Genomic DNA, 21,255 nt, shown 5'->3' on the forward strand with positions numbered 1-21,255 from the left:
GGTTGCATGGGAAGCGGGAGAGGGGGGGGGAAGGGGGGGGGGTAGCGCCTGGGCATTTGATGATGCCGGCGTCGCTGTACCCCGCGCTATTTCGGCGTTTACGCGTGAGGCGTCTAGCTTCCTCATCGTGTCCCCTAGAGTGTCTACATATACAGATGTGCCGTAAAGCTTCAAGATCAAGCTAAACGATATTTTTCTCTTAGCAGCTAATACATGACCTCAACCTCGCGCAAGCTAGCAAACGAGCTAAGACTACAGTGTCAGTAACAAGCGTTTTGAGGCATGTTCCATTTAACAACAAAGTTAATTAAGAGAAATGAATTAATAAACAAATAATAAGTTAAATAAATTATTTCAGTTTCATAGGACAGGTAGTGCTGTGTCGAGACGCATTTTGCAAGGAATATAAATCGTGTCTGTGCGATTCGAGCAAAATGTGAACAGTCCGCACCTATACTGTGAGAGGAGCGTTTAGTGCCCGCTCGATGGGGATTATAGGCCTTCTTAGTCTTCTAAGACGTACGTCACACATTTATTTAACGGTGCTAGCCATTCCTACGGCGATGAGCCAATGGGTTTGTTATATTCCTTTCCCACAGATGGGAATTCAAGGCGCTCATAGTTATTGCTTGCGATCTGGCATTCAGATTACGCAGAAAATGTAGCCGATGTGCGATCAGGAAGGTTTTAAACGATATGCTTCCGTCACAAACAATTTTTATTTCCGTTTTCTACGCGCAGATATCTCAGACTGAGAGAAGAGGAAGAAGTTTGTTGCTGCAAAGAAAAAAAAGAGGTTAGAAATTTCAGTCTCGCACCCGCTTTGATGGAAGACCCATCAAGTTTCATACCATCAGGGACCAGCTGCAGAGCTACGCAGGCGGAGACATCAGAGAGAAGATTGCGTGCGGCACCCCTTGAGGACCGGTGCGCCCTACGGAGATTTCGCACCTCCTGCGATGGCTTCAGAGAACTCAACACGGCCGCGTAAAGCTCGCCACGCCGCTAAGCGAGCCGCTGAACTCCGAAATGAAGTGACCGATGCTGGAGGAACATTCCACGCAGCGAGCTGCGTGCACTCATGAGCTGCACGAACGCCCCCTCTACTACCAACCCGCAGCGCAAGCTTGCGGCTACAAAGCTACGTGGCAAAGGTGGCTCAGCACAAGTTCAGGTTCCGACTGGTCAAAAACGACGTTCGCTTCGTATGGCCCTAACGCCGACGCGTCGACGTCCTGAAGTCGCCATAACACCTGAAGAGGTGAGCGTTGTATTGCATATGTGGAGACGAATCGTGGGCACCAGTCATCGTCAGGTCTCCACAAATATATTCGGCTGGACGCGCTCAGCCAGGCTGGGATAGAACAGCGCTGCGCCGGCCTTGCAGTTAAGCAGCCATGAAAATCCAGTCTGCGCGTGCTTGGCAGGCGTACTGGGACAGTCGTCGTCTTCGGCTGCCGGACCACGATGGCACGCTACAGGGCCCCCCCTCTAGCGATGAAGCCATGAGCGAGGTGTGAATGGCGAAAAGCGGATAGGCTTGGCGCAAATCGTACGCGACGAGGACTGGCACGGTCGGGAGGGAATGCAGCGGCACAGTTAGCGATGACGTCGGTGTCAAGATGAGCAGGTTTAAGGCGGTCAACTGAGATTGTGTCCTGCCGGCCGTTGATGAGCAGGAGAAAGTGCTTAGGAGCCCGCCGGAGCACTTGGTACGGACCATCGTGCGGTGGCCGTAAGGGCGGGCGTACGGCGTCGTGGCGAACAAAGACGTGAGTGCACCGCTGAAGGTGGGAGGGGACGTGGACACGACGGGAATACTGGCGTTAACGTGGCGGAACTACACTGCTCATAGCGCTACTTAGGCGGTAGGCGTAATCTGAGACGTCAGCAGGCGTGGGTGTGAGGGCTCGAAGAATTCGCCAGGGACACGGAGAGTAGTGCCAAACGTTAGCTCTGCTGCACAGGTAGAAGCGTCACTGCGAAGTGCAGTGCGGAGACCAAGCAGGACGAAGGGTAGGCGCTCAATCCATGGCGAAGGAAAAGCGGACGCCATAAGTGAAGCTTTCAGCTGCCGCTGAAAACGCTCAATGACACCGTTGGAAATCGGGTGGTAAGAGGTCGTCGTGATGTGATTGACGCCGCGGAGCCGAGATAGGTTAGCAAATAAGGTGGAGTCAAATTGACGACCACGATCAGTCGTAATGGTGCAAGGGACACCGTAGCGGCTTATCCACAGTGTGATTAGTGCTCTTGCGATCGACTCCACCGTTATGTCCAGAAGGGGCATCGCTTCAGGCCATCTCGTGAACCTGTCAATGCACGTTAACAGGTAGCGGTGGGTCCCGCAGGTAGGAAGGGGACCGACAATGTCGACATGCAGATGGCTGAAGCGGGCGTCCGGGGACGGGAACGTGCCAAGCGGCGTCGCAGTGTGTCGATGCACTTTGCTTTTCTGACAGCTCAGGCACGCGCGCGACCAGCGGCGAACGTCGACGTTGATGCGAGGCCAGACATAACGAGCCGTGACAAGGCGCTGTGTTGCGCGAATGCCAGGATGGGCCAAAGAATGGAGGGCATCAAAGACGGTTCGTCGGTATGGTGGAGGCACGTAGGGGCGAGGGCGACCGGTTGATGTATCACAAACTAGGGGAACGGCGCAGTCAGGGAGCAATACGTCCTGCAACAGTAAAGAGGTGTCGCGCGTGCGAAACCATTGCAACTCGGCATCGGCTCGTTGAGCAGCAGCCATAGCCGTGAAGTCGATGACTGGCCGTCCATTGTCCGTCGCATTGTCTTCAGCACGAGAAAGAGCGTCGGCAACTATGTTGGACTTGCCGCTGACGTGAGGAATGTCGCAGGTAAATTCGGAAATGTAGGCGAGCTGCCTGATTTCGCGAGGAGCGTAGGAGGTACTGCTGGATGCTAGCGCGGACGTCAGAGGTTTGTGGTCAGTGAGGATATGAAACCTGCGTCCCTCGAGAAAATGTCGGAAGTGCTTCACGGCTGAATATATTGCTAGCAGCTCTCGCCCGAAGGTGCTGTAGCGGCGTTCAGGGGGCGCAAGCTTCTTGGAAAAGAAGGCAATTGGCTGCCAAACACCAGCAACAAACTGTTGCAATACCGCGCCGACAGCAGTGTCCGATGCGTCAACCATGACGGACGTGGGCGCGTCACATTTAGGATGAACCAACAGCGTCGCTCCGGCAATGGCTGCTTTGATGCCGCTGAATGCGCGGTCAGCGGCATTGGTCCAAGCAACAAGAGCGGTCGGCTTGCCGTGGCCCGAGAGAAGGTCGTGGAGAGGCTGCAGTATTGCAGCGCAGCGAGGAATGAAGCGCCGATAATAGTTGGCGAGGCCAAGAAATTCGCGCAGTTGTCGGGTGGTGGTGGGCCGGGGAAACTGACTGATGGCGGTGACACGGGCCGGCAAGGGGCGAAGGCCATGGGCGTTGACGCGATGGCCGAGAAAGTCCAACACAGCAACGCCGAACTCGCTTTTCGGTCCGTTGACCACGAGACCAAAGCGGCTGTGTCTTTCGAGCACTTGACGCAGGTGGAGCTTGTGGGCCTCTACCGTAGGGCTGAAGACGAGAATGTCGTCAAGGTAGGCAAAGCAGCACGTCAAGCCGCGTAGGACTTGGTCAACGAAACGCTGAAAAGTCTGGGCCGCGTTGCGAAGACCGAAAGGCATCCTCAGATATTCAAACATGCTAAAAGGTGTAATAATGGCGGTCTTCGGGATATCCGACGGTTCCACAGGAATCTGATGATATGCCTTCACAAGATCGACTTTGCTGAAGATTGTGCAGCCATGTAGAGCCGATGTAAAATCTTGGATGTGGGGAATCGGGTAGCGGTCAGGGACTGTGGCCTTGTTGAGGGCCCGGTAATCGCCGCACGGCCGCCAGTCGCCGGTCTTTTTGGGCACCATGTGGAGAGGCGACGCCCAAGGACTGGAGGAGGGGCGGACGAAGCCAAGCTCAAGCATATGCTCAAATTCCTGTTTGGCGACAGCGAGGCGATCCGGTGCGAGGCGACGAGCGCGAGCAAACACGGGAGGTCCAGTCGTCACAATATGATGAGTCACGTTGTGAGCGACTGGCGCTTGGAGGGACAGGGGTCGGAAGACATCTGGAAACTCAGCAAGGATGCTGGACCAAGGGTCGTAAACGGTGCCATGCGCCTGGAGGAGCCGGAGTGGTGGAGCTCGGCAAGAGACGCCTTGGACGACTAGGCTTGTTTCTGAATCCAGTATTCTGTTTTGCCGCATGTCAACTAGGAGCCTGTAGTGCCATAGGAAGTCGGCGCCGATGATTGGCGTGCGCACGTCCGCGATAACAAATACCCAGCGAAAAGTACGGCGGAGTCCGAGGTCAAGCGTTACCGACTTCTGGCCGTATGTCCGTATGGTGGATCCGTTGACTGCGGTGAGAGGAGGAGAGTCTAAAGGACCGCGCCGCTCAGCCAACGTAGGCGGAAGAACACAGATCTCGGCACCAGTGTCGATGAGGTAGCGGACTTTGGTTACACGGTCAGTGACGTGGAAAAGACGACTGGATCGCGGGCCGAGAACACCGGTCGCCTTCAGTGTTCGGCCGGACCGTTTCCCGCGAAGGAGCAGGGCTGGCGGCAGTGGCGTGCGCGAGAGCCGTATCGGCGGTGGAACCAGCAAAGGGTCGTCGAGGGCGGAGAACGATTGCCAGAAAAACTGGGGCTTCTACGCGACTTCGCGTCTTCGTTCTCTGCTCCTGCCCTGCGCTTTGCATCAGCCAGCTTCGCTAGGCCTACCCCTGCCCGGAGCTCGAGACCCCGCCTACCTTCCATCGTGTAAGCCCTGGCCATGGATCCCTCCACTCCTGTGCCGTCTCCGTCGCCTCGCACGCTGCCACTTCATGAGTCCGCGGTCTCCGCCCTCAAGCTCCCCGACTTCTGGTCATCGGACTCGGAACTTTGGTTCCTCACAATCGAGGCCTTGTTCCGCCGGCACCGCATCACGTCCGGGCCACCAAATTTGTGGAGACGAATCGTGGGCACCAGTCATCGTCAGGTCTCCCCAAATATATTCGGCTGGACGCGCTCAGCCAGGCTGGGATGGAACAGCGCTGCGCCAGCCTTGCAGTTAAGCAGCCATGAAAATCCAGTCTGCGCGTGCTTGGCAGGCGTACTGGGACAGTCGTCGTCTTCGGCTGCCGGACCACGTTGGCACGCTACACATATAGTGCGGAGCTTCAAAAGCCCAAAAAAGACTGACCAGACTACCAACGAAGTAAAGATGGCTCAGCAGAAAACCTCGGTGAATTTGGCTGAAGAAGACCTAAGCTCCCAAAATCATGCGTTGAAGGAGAAAAAGGCAGAACATTTAACGGCCGCTGAAGCGTCGGCGAAGGCTACGACCTACAGGGACGACGCTGCTGAGAGCAGCGCGGGTTAGAAGGCCAGGTTCCGCACAAGACTGCTACCAATTGTCCCGTGGCTCACTTGGTTGGTACGACGGCGAGGAAGCCACCAGCAACAGTGAAGCGACGGGTACAGTGCCGATAACTGAGCGGCCCAGACACCTGTACAGGACGTCAACACCACTCGGCGAGATTCTCGATGCAACTCCTTTCCCTGAAAGCACGTTGCCGCCTGGCGAAGGTCCTGAGTACGGCGTGCCCGAGATCAGCATTTACGTCGAAGACGAAAGCCCGGTGAACGACCTAGGGCCGTCCACCCAGAATTCCACTGCCACTGCTGCACCGCTGAACTTGGCCCCGGCCCGTCAACCACTTGCAGAGATACAGGTTGAACAAGAAATTAGTACAACACCGCGATCAGCTGGATTGGGCCACACAAAGTCGTCTTCCACCCCCAACGAGTATGGTGGGTCCAGCTACTGTAAAGAGCCCCGAAGTGTGTTCATGCATTCCCTCTTTCGAAGTCCATATCAAGCCCTCTGGCGAAACAATGTAGTCCCGGCGTGCCAGGTGATGGCGGTTCAAGAGCAGGAGTTGCAGCGGCGACATTTGCGAAGAAGTGCTGTGCATGCTCTCGGAACCGGAGGCTCAGGCACGAATGCGTGGGATGCTGCGAGAAAACGAACTTCTCAGGCAGGAGCTTCGACTGGGAAGCATGGAGAGAGCTGCCGCTCGCAACAATCCTGGGCCATGCAGAGAGTATCCTCGGGAGGCGGCCACGTTGGGCGGACAGGTGAGAGCGGGAATGTGTCTTTATGAACGGTAGTCGCCTTAACGAGCAATCGCGTGGTGGCTGCTTAGAAGCCCAATTGAGGCCTCCTCCAGGTTGCGCCAAGGACATATTTTAGTACTGGCACGTGAAGAAATTAATGCATGGGCTCTCGCTTAGGGTGGTAACGTGTCTTGAAAGGTCTTGGTTTCCGTTGAATAGTGAACGGCGTATCGCGTTCTAGTGGCGAAACCCTCCTTTAAAAGTGGACGTGGTGGCGGTGAACGAGTATCTCTTTGTTTTTAACGCGCCTCATTCAAAACAAGTTGCATAATACTTTGTTAGTAGAGGTAATTTCTAATCATGCTTCTTTTTACTTGAGCTAGTTTAAAAGCTTTTTTAATGGATGTTTGAGGACAACATTCCTTTCATCACTTGGCAGAACGGCGTACGCAGCTGCGGGGCAGCCCACAGCGCGCTCACGCTAGAGTTCGTTTCCACGCGCCCACAGTGAGCCCATACAGAGATTATACATGGTCTACTGCATAGCTCACATCACCGTATTATAGGGTTCGTCCTTAGTGGAGCTTCCTTAGTACAGCGGTAGCCTTGCGGTAGAGCATCCGTCTCGCATTCCGGAGGTGCTGGGCGCGATCCCCAGTGCCGCCGGGGACTCAGTGGTTTTCTAACGGTTTCAAGATTATTTTCTGGCGTGTTCTTCGACAGGGCTGCGCTTATGAGGTATGATGGAGCGGAGGTCTGCGGTTAATTTTGTTTCCCTCGGGGCCGTTGACGCGCACCAGGATCTATGTACAGGAGTATTTTCGCACTGCGCGCTTCTGTCTATAGTAGAATACAACTTTAAAAAACAGCAGTTGCTAACACTGGGCCGCGGTCCGCGGCGTCCTGTATTACTCCGCTGGCCAATCGAAACAGTAAACGAAATCAGCTTTTTAATGTTTGACTATATCAAACAATCCACGTATCAAAATTCTAGACCTCATAATTTTTTTATTCTGCTAAAATTCTTGTTTACGTAACAAAAAACGTTTAAGCAGTGGACTACTTTTTTGTCGTGGAGGAATCCTGTGCGCGGAGGCTGAATGAGGGCGGAGCTTCACTGCAGACTGAAGTTGTATCCGACTATAGGAGCAGCCACCACGGTCGGGAATCTCGGCAGTACGCGCCATACCGGAGTTGAAGTATTCGTGAGTTCAAGATAAGCAGGATCGCAACTTTGCGCCGGGGCTGTGTTTACACGTCGTGATGCCACCGCTTTCTTCTTGCACAGGTCCCCGCCGGACCAAGCGCAGCCCCACCTGAGGGGAACAACTGGGGCTCACACGTGAGGCAGCTGCCGAAGCCGTCACCTGCCGCTCCCGGTAGCCGGCCTCGTGCGAAGACCGTCTGACGTGACACAGAAATAAACTTTTAAGGCGTGGTACCGCCGCCTTTAAGGCGGCGGTACCACGCTAGGGGCGGTCAGCAGCCGTTTTTCGTCATGTTTGTGTGAGCGGTGTGGCTCATACGTTTGCGCTAGAAAAATGATATTGAGCGCATTGTAAAGATAATTGTATCTTCTTTGCGATGGTATGTGTCGCTAAAAGCTATTCACGTTAGTATAATAGCAGTGAGCAAAAGAGCGAGGGGCATAAAACGATATTTTTGCTCGACTTGCCTGCGTTTGATGTGCTGTTTACGAAAACTACTGCTCCGAAAAGAAAACTGCTTCTGCAGCATTTAGATGAAGTGTGACTCCAGAACCTCACAGGCAAGTTATTGAGTTATATTGGGTAGTTATTGAGAACTGGTGCTATAAATAAGTGTGACATTTTAAAGAATGACGCATTAATAGCTCCTAGTGCAATTCATAAATCACAAACATATTTAGCAGGATTCTAGATAGTACTCATGTTGTTAATTCTTGAAAATTTCATTGAGCTACATGTCATAATTTTTTAGTTTTCATTGTTCAAAGTTGGTCGTAACCTAGAAACTGCGCTTTTTGATCTGAGTTTTAGAAGCAAGTAAACGTCGTATAGGGAACAAATTCGGCACACGAAATATTTAGGAAATATTCCAGATCCTCTGAAGGCGGAATTTCGCTATGACAAACAGAACGGTAGTACTGCGCCATTCAATTGCGCCATTTTTTGGTGCGCCGTAACCTCCGCAAAATACATCTAGCGCGAAAGATAACTGTTATATTCCAGGCTTTTTTCACAGGAACTGAAGTCGCTGGTCTTAATACTACCAGTGATCTAAATTTTGGTATGATAAACGACTCATGTTAGCTCGCACTCGCCCCTTTGTTGGTCGACAAGGGCTGCTGCATTTGAATCTCGCGGGCGTTTTGACTCAACAATGGAGTTCCGCCGGTCAACGACAGTGGCGCTGTCAAACATTTTGAAGCAAGACTTACGAGACAGACGACTGACTTCGCTGAAACCTGTCCTGCCTTTCGGTTGTTTCTTCGGCTGCTCAGCAGGCTGTCATCGGCGTATCGTGCTCTTTTGCTTGTTGGTGTTTTTTTTTACTGTGCTTTTGTATTTGTGTGCAGCGCCGTTTTTTATCACTTTATCTTGCCAGTTTATTTTTGTGTAAAAGTGTCAAATGGGGAATCGGCGGAAATACCTTCAGCGCAAAAGGTCGACGATGACAAAGCTTCGTACGCGCATGGCTGATGTCAGGGCCAAACGCAGGTGAGCCATTCGGACCACAATTTTGTTATTAGTATGTGCATTGAAGTCCCAACTGTACCTGTTTCGCGTGCGTGAGCTACCTCGTAGTGTGTGTTATCGAGTGCGGTTTTTCATGAACGCGGGTGCAAGATTACCAGTGTCACGGCACTGTGACATTTCGTAAGGCGAGAGCAGAAATCTGCTGCATAATAATTTGTTCCTTAGCTGGGGGCCTGTAGAAGTGGCTCTAAATTGGAGAGTTGAGGGGCTTGTGTTTAGAAATAAGCGATGAGTTTTAAAAGTCACAGAGGGCATTGAGGGATATTTTGTGTATATGACGACTCTCGTCCTCAGCATGCGCACGTTGCGGGTTGTATCCCAGATGTGGCAGATGGAATTTTTTTCTTCACTCCGCTCTGAAGTAAGTCTATAAACTGTTGGCATGTCTAAAAAATATACTATAGGTTATACAGGGCGATGGAATCACCTGCTGATTCTGCGTTGCGCAAAACATTTCGCGTTTGTGTTTTGCATTCCTCCTGAGCTCGTTAGGAGCTCGCAGTGCGTGGAAGCGGCAGTTTGCGTTGTGGGGGGATGGACACCTTTCTATGCGAGTGGCATTTGACAGCTTATGTGTAGATTATGATGAGGGAGGGGCAAAGCGTGATGAAAAATCGTACAAGCGCACTGCGAGCCGTAGCTACTGCAGATACTTTAGTACCGGTGATAAACTAGTTCTTAGCACTTCAATTTTTTTTCCTGAGGAGGTTCAATTTTCTTCATTCATGCACCTAGCACGTGCCTATAATGCTGATTATCTTCTAGTTTCGTGCTAGGAGGCCGGTGCTTTCAAAGAAATATAATTGTGCTTGTGAAATTGACTGCATAACTGTGGCTAGAGAAATGCGCTAGTCAGTGCATGCTTCTGTTTCGTATTCACTGCAAGTAAATTTTTCTTCTCCTACTTCGCTGCAAGAATAAATTGTGAAGTACAGTTTAGGGATGTCGAAGAAGCCCAACTTCTCATTTTTTATTGTCTGTAGTGTTGAAAAAGGGGCCAGATAGCAAAACTTGTGATGAAAGTGATGGATGTTCAAGTGCCGCAGATGAAAACTGTGCTCTGTGCACTATCCAGTGTACTTCCTTTGACACAGTGAGAACCATGCCAACCATGTTATCAAGAAAAACAAGCAGTGTTTCATTGTTCCAGCAGCTTTGTATCACCCTGTATGGCGTAAGCAGAATATGTTTCTATCGTGCTCAGCAGTCTTTTATCCTAACATATTATCTGCACTCATTGTTACAGTGGTAGCAAATGACTTAGATGTATGTAAGGACTTTTCAGTCCACTTGCTATGTTTATGCACATATTTTCTTTCCTTTTCCGTTACTGCCCTCACATTTTTGTATGATGAGAAGTAAGCATATGCCTTTGTGTGTTCCCGAAACACTAAGTCAATGGAAAGTAACTGCAATGGTTGAGCAGTAAAGAACAAGCTAATACCCGCTTTTGAGCACTGACATTTCCTGTCACTTCCTGGAAATAGACTCGCATATGACATTGGAATGGACTTGTTTGCTTGCAGGCAGCCACCATGATGTGCGGGGGAGTTGTGCAAGGCATCTGAACGTGCTTAGCAGATGTTGCAATAAAATGGTCCTGTTTTTATAAGGAACATGCGTTTGTTTTTTGAAAATGCACATCAATGGAAGCGAATGAAGCCTTCCGCTTCTGCCTCTACCAGTGGAAAAGTGCATGTCTAGACAGTGTGATTTCACTAGCATTGTAGTGAATGCAAAGCATGCCCCCAAAATTATATGTCAATCACACACTGCAAGAAAAAAAGAAAGCACGGATAACATTCTTGAAAGGTATATGGGAGCGTAGCTGGTGATATGCATGCGCACAATGCAGCAAAAACAATGCCAGCATCTCTTGCCATTGTTTGCACTGCATGAAATACCAGCACCTTCCCTCAGCGGTGTGAAAACCACGGATACCGAAATCGTTAGAAATGCAATTAGTTGTCAGTCTCGGCTACAGGGTATTATGATTCAAAACTAGCTCTCGTAAATGGCGCGGTTTCCGGAAGAGCTGCTCCGCAATAGTACAGCTACATTTGGTGCGAATGTCCCTGCATGAATGCGCGTGTAGTGTCTAGATAGGAGTAGGTGAGTTGCATAAATATGGAAGTCTGCTATGGTGCGCTTGCTGCTCGCACCGCTGGCACTTCCTCTACGTGCACGTGTCAACCTGCTCGCGGGTGCTCAAAAGGGGTGGTGACCCTCATTGTTAGTCATGGCTGGAATTCCGCTCCGGTCAAGAATGGAGAAAATTGTGCTGCGGGCGTACGAGGCAGCTGGGCAGCTTGGTGCATGCGAGTGAGAGGGGGAGCTTGCGGAGCGTAGTGTGTGTGTATGTGTGTGTGTGAGAGAGAGAGCGCGGTCACCCTCTTCCTTAGTGCGCTCCTCACGTGTCAGGTCGCCGGCAACGCGAGGCTGCTGAAACTTTTTGCGGTCCTCCCCACTGGCTGTATCGCCTCGCGTAATGGAAATACAAGCAGGTGGGAAGGTATTCCCTCCTCTTCCCTTCTGTCTCTACCCTTTGTTTTCCCCCTCACTGTCATCTCGCTTTCCATTTCCTTCCCCCAGCCCCAGCTCAAGTGCTTCTAGACATGGTAGCAGATGCCGGGGCTGGCAAGAATCCGTTTACCTTCCTTTTCATTTACAATAAAAGCCACTTACTACTACTACTACTCAGGATAGTTCCGTGAACACGAGGGGCCGAGAGCTTCCGGTGAAATTTCTTGGAAACTGGTATGAAGTCCTTTGGCTGCGTGGTCTGTGGATGACATTGGTGAAAACATTTCGTCTAAGAGCTATTTTTCAGCAGATTTCAAAGCCCTCTCACCAACACCATCAAGGACTTCAGGATAATTCAGCAAGGTTATGTGGGAAGCAGGTTTTACATCGCAAATTGTTTTTTGACCTGGTTTTTGACATAAAATGACGTTAGTGTCGATCCGTATTCACAAATTAGAAGAAAGACCATAAGTATTTTCAAAATGGTGCTTGTCTACCTGATAAACATTTACGACCAGATTTTCATTAGCGTGGTTACGAAAAAAACCTAATTGGAAGGGGCCGGAACTCTACATTTCACCAGATCTGACGAACGCTTCAGCCTCTTGCTCAGGGCGGTTCCTCATGCTTGGCATTGTCTTCGCATTCCGGCCTTGAAATAGCATTTGCCACAGCGCTTGCTTTTGTGTGCATGATCATGAAACGTGAAAAAAATCTGCCATAATTTACACAGACATCTATCTTCCTCAATATTTCATGAAATTCTAAGATATTACGGGAGTAGGCATTGCTCTGGATGAATGTAACTTCTAAGTCAAAATGTTTGCTTGCACATGAATGAGCACATATAGCGATGGCTCTGCAAATAAAGTGTGCTCGCATGCGCGATAATCTTTTCAGCTTCGCATATTTGTTTAGAGGCACTTTATTTTATGCTCACATAAAGATTGTGGTTATTATTATTCGCACAAAACGTAACAAAACCCCATTGTATTGGCCTCGAATTTCAAGTTAATTCACTTAGGACACACACTTCCCCATTGAGGTAACAGCGTTTTCATTGACAATCTGCTCCACTGAGTGCACGTGATCAATTAGCAATTTTCGCTCCTTCAAGTTGGCACAAAGAAAATGTTTTCACTATTTTCTGGGATACACATCTTAGGCTGTACATTTTTCTCACCTGAAACACGTGCAAAGAAAACTGCCTTCCTTCAACCTAGCCCACAACCCTAGCAGCTATTCAGCAGACCTATTCGGACAATTATGAGGCACCGACCGGATTCACTGGCGCCTGGAGCGCGCTCCTGCCACCCGGCCTAAGTCATTCAGCGCAAGCGTTTCCCCTCTTCTATCCTGTGAGGGCCGGCGAGGCGTCTCGAATCGGAGTAGAAAGGCGCGGAAGGAGCCCTCGGGACCAACAACACAGGCTAAGAACCAAAAGTTGTCAATTTTGCCCACCGGGCCGCCATTTTTTGTCGTCACGCTGCTTACAATAGCGGGGGGGGGGGGGGGGGGTTCACAGTTCTGCGAAGCTGATGTTTTGCGAAGGCGATTAAAATGCGGCCGTTCCAATCCAAGCTTCTTCTGCAGCCAAGGCCAGGCTAGAAAGAGGAGACAGACCTGTGTGCCTCTGCTGCGGGGACTAGGTAGAAGTTGTCAGGGCGCACCCACCCTGGGCGCAGTGGGGTCTGTAATAAAAATCTTTAGCGCGGCACCCAACCCTTTCTCTCACCGTCGTGGTGAAGCGATGCGTTGCGCGTTTCTTTCCAGGAACGACACTTGCTCGGTCAACAACTGCGGGGGGTGGGGGGAATGTGCTGCCAGTAGCCTTTAGGCGCTCGCAGTTACATGCGTGGTCCTGACAGTCACCAGACTCAAGCGAGAAGACGCGGTCAGGTTCGCCAGCGTAGCCTTGTAAAGTGCACCGGAGAACGCGTGTCCACAATTGACTCACCCCTTTAATTTTTGGCTATTGAAGCCAGCACTGCCCGTTAATGCTCTGGAGACCACCTGCACCCACAATTATAAATGCATTTTCGCAGAAAATATTCAAGGGCGTTCAGGCAACTCTGCAAACGCGTTTCTGAAGAACGGCAGATTGGGCTACTTGGAGTTGATTTATAGGGGTTGAGTGGACTTGATCTATAGTGGTTCAACGGCCCTGCCAGACACTGACTGAGAAAGATGAGACACAAAGAAGGAGCCTCCTTGTACGTCGTCTTTTTCTCTGTGAGTGTCTGGTGTCGCTGTTGAACCACTAACATAAAACGTGCTCCGCCTGGCGGCCGCTAGGAAGGTACGCTAATCGAAAACTTGGCATAATGCAATACAGTAAGCCGTTAGTACAGGTTCAAGTATCCGAACTGCTGACATGATAGTACCAACACAGCAGCTTTTTTTTTTCTCTGCGCTATTAGCCTCCCCGGTATGCCTGCTCATGGATACAGCTGCGGACATATAACAAGACGAAAATAGCTACACACACACAAATACGCGAGACCTTGCGAGCCTTGCGCGAGTGCGTTTGTTGAGTCCATGTGGAGAAAGAAAACGAAGCAGTGTGCAGGGGCGTTATTGTTAATTTCCCCTATCCCCCCAGCTGACAGAGCCCCATTATCTAAAAGCGACCGTCCACCCGGAAAGACGTGTAGTCGATTTTTTTTTTTCGGCAGCAGTGAAGAGAAATGAGGGCTGAGAGCCTACATGTTGCGCCGCCGGGGTGGGGGGTCTGCGTGCGCGCAGGAAATCCAGAAATCTGAGTTTACCGTAGGAACTTCGTCCACCGTACTCTTATATACGTGACGATAAAAAGTAATAATTTCTGAAAATGAAGTGGCATCAAGTATGAGTAGTAATTGCTACATTTTGATAGTTCTCAAATGCAATTTAGTGACTTTTTAAAAATGGTTTACCGTGTATGATGATTTTTGAAACCGTACCATTTTCCGTGTTTGAACGTGTTTGTGCGCGTGCGTGGGGGGATTTATACCCATATCACACGGGCAACTTTAGTGATACTTTCACGAAGTGCACTCCCCATGAACAAATGGCACTTTCATTGCGTTGTCACATGGCAAAAAGAGGTGCTATTTGGAAATCATGATAGTGACGATCGGTGCTGCAGCACCTTGTGAAAGTTAGTTTGTTTTCGCAAATACTTGGAAAATATTTGATAGCAGATGTAATTGATTTCGCGTCTGATCGCATGCGGTTATCTAAGAAAGCATCACGAGCTGAGATTAGCAATATCTCTGCTACACGGGCGTTTCAAATACCTTCCACCCGAGTGTCATTCGAGTCGAATGTCGCCTTGTGCAGCTGCACGAACTATTCAACGGTATTCGGCTGACAGACATTCAAGTCAACGGAGCTCCGCGAAGGCATTCGAGACTACGCGAGTGTACTGATTTCAATGGGGCTACATCCTTTCAAATTTTAGCAGGTATTAGTGTGGAAAGATTCTTGTTGTGCTTAGCTCCACTGTTGTTTCTTTTGGAACAGACATGTTTGTTTAGAAAAATAGCATTTGCGTAGGATCTGGTGTTGCACCGGTGCTATGCAATATATTTTTATCTTCCATTGACCGTGCCTTAGCACCTTCTGCTGACGACGGCTCTGTCCTGCGAATATTTAGATATGTTGATGAGCTAACCGCACCTTGACGCATGCTAGCACTGTATAAGGAATCTTATCCCTGCTTAGACAACTAGGGAAAAGCCTTCCTTTTACACACCATGAAAAATATTGCGGCCAGGTATGGCGTGCCTGTTGTTTTCTCGGCCACGAGACAGCTCAGCGGTTTGTGCACACGTAATGGGCGAAGAAAAAAGCACCAGTGCGAAAAGAGGCATGGTGAATGCTTTGCGGATTGTGCAGTTGGTGTGGTATATGAAATTCGCAGCATGGGAGCACTCAAAATCGCTAGAAAAGGGAACTGGATCTAATTTACCTCTTCACTGCGCAGAGTGGAAATGTGAGCCGGCGCTTGACAGTATTATGGTTCTTGGCAGGAGTTGCGAATAAGACAGCGCGCGAGGTTCTTTGGGGCTTTTTTTTTTTTTGAACACGACAGAAGAAATAAGTGTTACTGCGAAATTTGCAGTTGGACTGCAGTTGGACCCTTGAGGCCTCTTACTCAAGCGCTTTTTTGAACGTACTATCACGATCAAAATAAATGCGATCAGAGTGCAGGTCGAGCTGAGTATTCAAAAGAGCAACTTTTGAGAAGGAAAACCGAGACTGCTCTACTCTCTTCCTCGTTTTTTTTTTCACATTCCCTCAAAATGCGGACTCACTCAACTCGATTTCTGTCGGGCTCATGTATCCACGGGACGAACGCCCTCTGTTGGCTGACGCTCTGACAACTGGTTCCGATGCGCTTGAGTTGCGCAGTTTCCACAGCTATTCTGAAAGATTTTTTTTTTTTTTTCAGCGAGAGAGCTACCGGGCGCTCCATGTTAGAAGTAGCACAGGGAACGCTGTGAGTAGCTAGAGAGGAGGCGGCCAGAGATGATTATCCTAAGGCGAAGACACGATCTTGCACCCCTGCCTCGCGCTATGGCTCATAGGTTGAGAAGCGCTGTCCTGAAACGCCGCCAAATATTTCGAATCGGCTCCTGGACAATGCAGACCACTGGGAGGCCAGATCTGCGAATTTCCGCTACCTATCGCCGAAATTCACAAATTGTGCAAGGATCGATTCGCCCCGGACCTCAGCGTGAGCACAAAATTTTTTCTTATGCTAGAGCAAACACAATGAAACCTAGCAGCAGAAGCGATTTCAGTTGAAAAGTGACGTGAAAGCAAAAGTCCACTGATTTTGCGGACATCAGCTAGAGGACTACCACGGTGCGTATAGCTCTGACTTCCCGCATTCGGAATGGAGAAAAAATGAGCCTTTTACTATACAAATTTACTACACAAACAGTGCCAGTACAAAAATATGGGAGGGGGTGGGTATGCAATATTCACATTCGATCGCTTATTTTCTAGACAGATGCTGCCGCACGCTCACATCCGTGTTCACAAGACAGCAGGGAATCAGAACTGTTGGAACTATCACAATTTCGTGCCGATCACTAAAGATATCAGAAAAGCAGGAACGTTGCCTCGTGTGGCAACAAAATGCAGCTCCAATGAATGGATGGAAATGCTATGCTAAGGCCACAGTAGGGAGAAACTCGACGCGATTGTAATGAGTACTTATTAGCTCTTGCCAGCTATGTCCCGCAGTCTCCAGTCGAAGTTTCACAGCCAGTGTTTCCTTCTCGTTTTTCGAACCTTAGTGGTGGTAGTGGTTTATTTGACAATAAAAAGTGAACGAAAAGAATGTGGCCGGCGGCGGCCGTAAGCGCTTTCGGGATCTTTGTTATCATGCATGGATGTGCGGGCGGAAAAAAAAAATTCAGCATTACTTGCAACGCATCTCAACGTCAAAGACTGAAACACAAAAGAGTTTACCTCTCCCAAGCTATTATTGGGAATGGATGGGAGATGAAGGGGGCTAACACACTGTGATAATGCTTTCTTTTCCTCTCCGCAGCTATTGACCCAACGACTTGAACGCAATATGTTTGTACCATTCTGATATGCCTTATTCTGCCCATTTTCTCTTATTTACTGTTACCATATCAACTTTCTCTTAGAATTCTACATAACACTGGCAGTGTGTGAGTAAACAATAAAAACACTCGCCATGATTCGAAATCTCGGGTTGATGTTTCACTGCAGGTGTTTTTCCTGGAATTGCGAAATAAACATTTGCATGGCGAACGGGAATCAACAGCACACAAGTCTCACGCGACACCCGCAGCTGCGTAGCGTCACGCGCCTTTGATGGCAGAAAAGGCTTTGACAACACACATGGCAACCGCCCTTTGAAACCAAGAGGTCATCTACTAGTCCGCTGCATCCATTTCGACATCATCCATATTGTTTTACGAAGGCCATAGCCCATAGATGTCTTGTGGCCCTTTGTTATGGATGCCAGTGGAACCTACGAAGATTTATTTTGTAATATTGGTTGCCGTGGCTGCCGCTGCTGGTCATCAAAATATTGTTCAGGGTCGTGAGAAAAGAATAACTATAAAACAAAGTGTACAACTCTGGAAAAAATGGAAACAAAACATGATTTCTGTAAATGTCAAAGATATAGAGACTTTCCGCATTCGAAATAGTGCCTCCTAAAAAAGAATCGCCAGGCACCATGGCAGGGCCACCAAGGGGTGCGTAGGGGCGAAAGAAGCAGTACGAGTGTGCCAAACACGTTCGAGTGCGGTCGTCATTGTCGGGGCGCTTATCCCCCCTCCGTGACTAACCGCCTCCTTCTGCCAAAACGCGAGGGAGAGGAGGTCAAGGTAACGCAGAGAGGAGGACCAGACCGTCTCGGAGGAGCGCTTTTTCGCTTCCACGGACAAGTGGAGCCGCCCTGGTGGTTGAACTAACGTCTTGTCCAAGATGGCCGCCGTGGTACCCCCGCCTTAATGCCTCATTGTTGTAAGCAAGAGCTGTCGACAGAAATGTCACGCTTTTCAATTCGTCGAAAAGGTCGTGACGTCACAGTGCGCGAATTTCAAACGGGGCCAATTGTACTCTGGGTACTAACCATGCAATTAATTAAAGGGATCGTATAGTGATGCTCCAAGTAAGTATGAGTGAGTTTTGTTAATTGCTTACTTAACCAATTAGTCTAATTAAACTTTCCAGTCAGACCAGATAAATAAATAAAACCGAGCGAGAAATTGGCCGAGCTTGGGAAACGAACCCCGGTCTCCGGAGTGCGAGTCGAGCACGCTGCCACTCCGCCATGCCAACTCGATGGTTTGGAATGAACAAAGGAGCGTCTAGTAAATATGGGGTCTTCGTTCACTCCCATCTTCCTCCCTTCCCGTTACGGCGAGGTGGAGGTGTCCACCGAGATATGAGAGACAGATACATTTCCTTTCCTCAAAAACCAATTTACCGACGAGCAAGTCGTATTTGTCCGCGTTTCAGATTGGTCCAAATTGTCGTGACGTCAGCGCGCGCGAATTTGGACGGGTGTCCACTGAAATATGTGAGACAGTTACTGCGCAACTTCCTTTCGTCAAATACAATTTTCGACTAGTGTCTACTGAGATATGTGAGACCGTTAATGCGTAATTTCCTTTCCTCAAATACAGTTTTCATTTTATTCATTACGGCCCCTCTTTCTTCTTTCACTCACACTTGCTCCCTTCCTGTGGTGCGGCTCAGGTGTTCACCGAGATGAAAGAGAATTACAGCCCCATTTCTTTTCCTCAAAAAGCGTTGCGTTCAAAGGGCAACGCATCGCGCCGAACGGGTAGTGGCGTTCCTTGAACTCCGTGGCAGCGCTACAACACGCTGTCGCCTTCCACTCCTAGAGGCGAAGCTTGAGCGTCATTAATTGGCAGTTAATTAATCCACCAACAAGATGTGCAGTGAACAATCGCGTAGCAGAATGCAGCACTCAGGCTTTCACCTTTCACCACTTTAGCCGCTAAAGTTCCTCGTAATTTTTTGTTTTCTCTCACTGTTCCATTGTATGACATGCTGCGATCGATGGCTTCTTGGCACCCTCTAGCGCCTATGCCGCTGAGCTTGTAGCATTTCATTCTGCTGTTGTTTATGCTATTCACAACCCTCACTCTACGCCTGTTCATTTTTACACTGATTCTGTATCTCTGCTTTCTGCCGTGTCTTCAGTTACTTCTTACAATCCTACTATTATTGCAATTAAGAAAGATCTCTTTCGTTTGTCTTCTTTAGCCCCATTTCTTTTATTTCATATACGGTGTCATTCCCTTATTTTTTGTAACGAGCTAGCCGACCAAGCTGCTGGTAGTGCAGGGCAGTTTGGAAGTTTACATATTTCTACCCTTTAACGTCGTTGCGTGCATTCCCGTTTGCATCATTCTTCACTTCATTTATGGAGCATTTTTTGGCGCGAGAGTAATGGTGGCACTGAATTATTCAATTGGATCCCTGATACACTTAATATTTCCCCTATTCGTCTACCCAGGAATCCTCTAATAACTTTACTTACTGGGCATGGTAGATTTCCGTTCTGTTTTAAAAGATTTGGCCTGTCTCCGTCTTCAATTTGTTCCTGTGGATTGTTATGTGAAGATATCCGTCAATACTTCCGGGACTGTTCCGTTACTGCTCCTTTAGTTTCTCGTTTAAAATCTCTTTGCTCATCGGACATCACACCATCTGCTTGCCCCTCCGTTCTCCGAGTCACTGCTGCTTGTGCTCTTCTCCTTCAAATGGTTCACCTCATAAGTAGTACAATTACAAATTATTCACGCTGATTTTTCTCTTTCCTCTAATTTCTCTTCCCCAAGCTTTGCACAGAGGAGCGCCCCGTGCTCCTTTATTGAGCATAGGCGGCTTTGTCGTGGCGTGACTGTGACTGTGACTGCGTTCTTCACTGTGTGACTGTGACTCTGTCTTGACTGTGTTACTTTGTCTGTTTGCCTGACTGTGTGACTGCGACTTCGGTTTTTTCTTTTGTCGTGATTATGCTTTTATTTTTCGGATTTTTATTTTGTGGCCGGCGCTCAGTGCTTTCTTCGACTGTTACGGTGACCATGACTTTGCAGTGACTTGGGTTTTCTCTTTTTTTTGTTACTATTATTTATTCCGCGGACTGCCCGGTGTGCTTTGGCTATCTGCCTGCGACTATCTTTTATTGTGACGATCCTTTTATTTCTTTTCTTTTGAGTTTTTTATTAATGCTCTCTTTTTCGCTTAAATTTTTTTTCATCTTTGGAACGTTTAATTATTTTTCATTAATATTGAATTGGCGTTAAGGCTGGCAAAGGATTGCTGGTCTAGGCATCCTCTCTCTTTCTTTTATGTCTTTTTACCTTTTTTTTAGAGGACCAATAAAAGGGTAAAAGGGCTTCCTGGAGGCAGTATTCTCTTCTGCTTCCGTTCGGGACACTGTGATTCCAACGTTATTTCGTTTACATGCGCTAACGATCCTGTCATGCCCCTATCGTTACTTGGCCAGTGACATCCCTGTTAGCCATTTAACGGGAGAAGGAACAAAATAGTTTATTAGCACACCGACGTGAATGAAAAAGCAGATCGTGAAGTACAGCCGACCAATGCTCTAATGATCTGCTGCAAACCTTGGCTGGTCAGTCGGTCGACTCCTTCAGAACTCAGCGAAGACCGGCTAACACACGTCGTGAAGGCGAGGTTGTAATGTAGATTACACAGCGCGAAAATACGTGGACAAAAAGGATGAAACTGACGTGCGCGGACTTGCCACGGTGTTTGGAAATATAGCTACGCAAAGCAGATAGCGTGCGCTAGGTAGACTTCGAATGCAGTTCTTCGCCCTCGCTCAGCCGTGCTTGTAACTGAGGGACGGCGTTGTTTCGGGTCGAGACTCTTCGAAAAACGTTCTTCCCCTCACCGGTCGTGCGGTCTGTATAGAACCGCGTGCATTCTGGACACCTTAAAAACTTCCTAGGGACATCGAGAAGAGTTACACGCTGATTTTATAAGCCCGTCATCTCCTCCTTTATGATTACGTACAGCCACGGCAGTTATATCATTCCAAAGCAATGTTCAACAATCTAGACCATGGCTCAAACCCAGGGCCGGCAGCAGCCGTCCCCCTTCAGAGCTCGTCCCCGCCCTCTGCGTTGGCCGCGAATCACAACACTACGCACGCTATCTCACACCGCGTACTTGGAAGTCAGCAATACGCTCTCTGGCTACCCACGCGCAAGTACCAAATTGCTGATAATAGACCTGCCACCCTGCCGCCGTCAAACGGGCTCCGACGTATTGCCCTGCTGCGACG

This window comes from Amblyomma mixtum, chromosome 7, assembly GCF_055824585.1.
Source record: "Amblyomma mixtum isolate Tamu chromosome 7, ASM5582458v1, whole genome shotgun sequence".
Lineage (NCBI taxonomy): Eukaryota > Metazoa > Arthropoda > Arachnida > Ixodida > Ixodidae > Amblyomma > Amblyomma mixtum.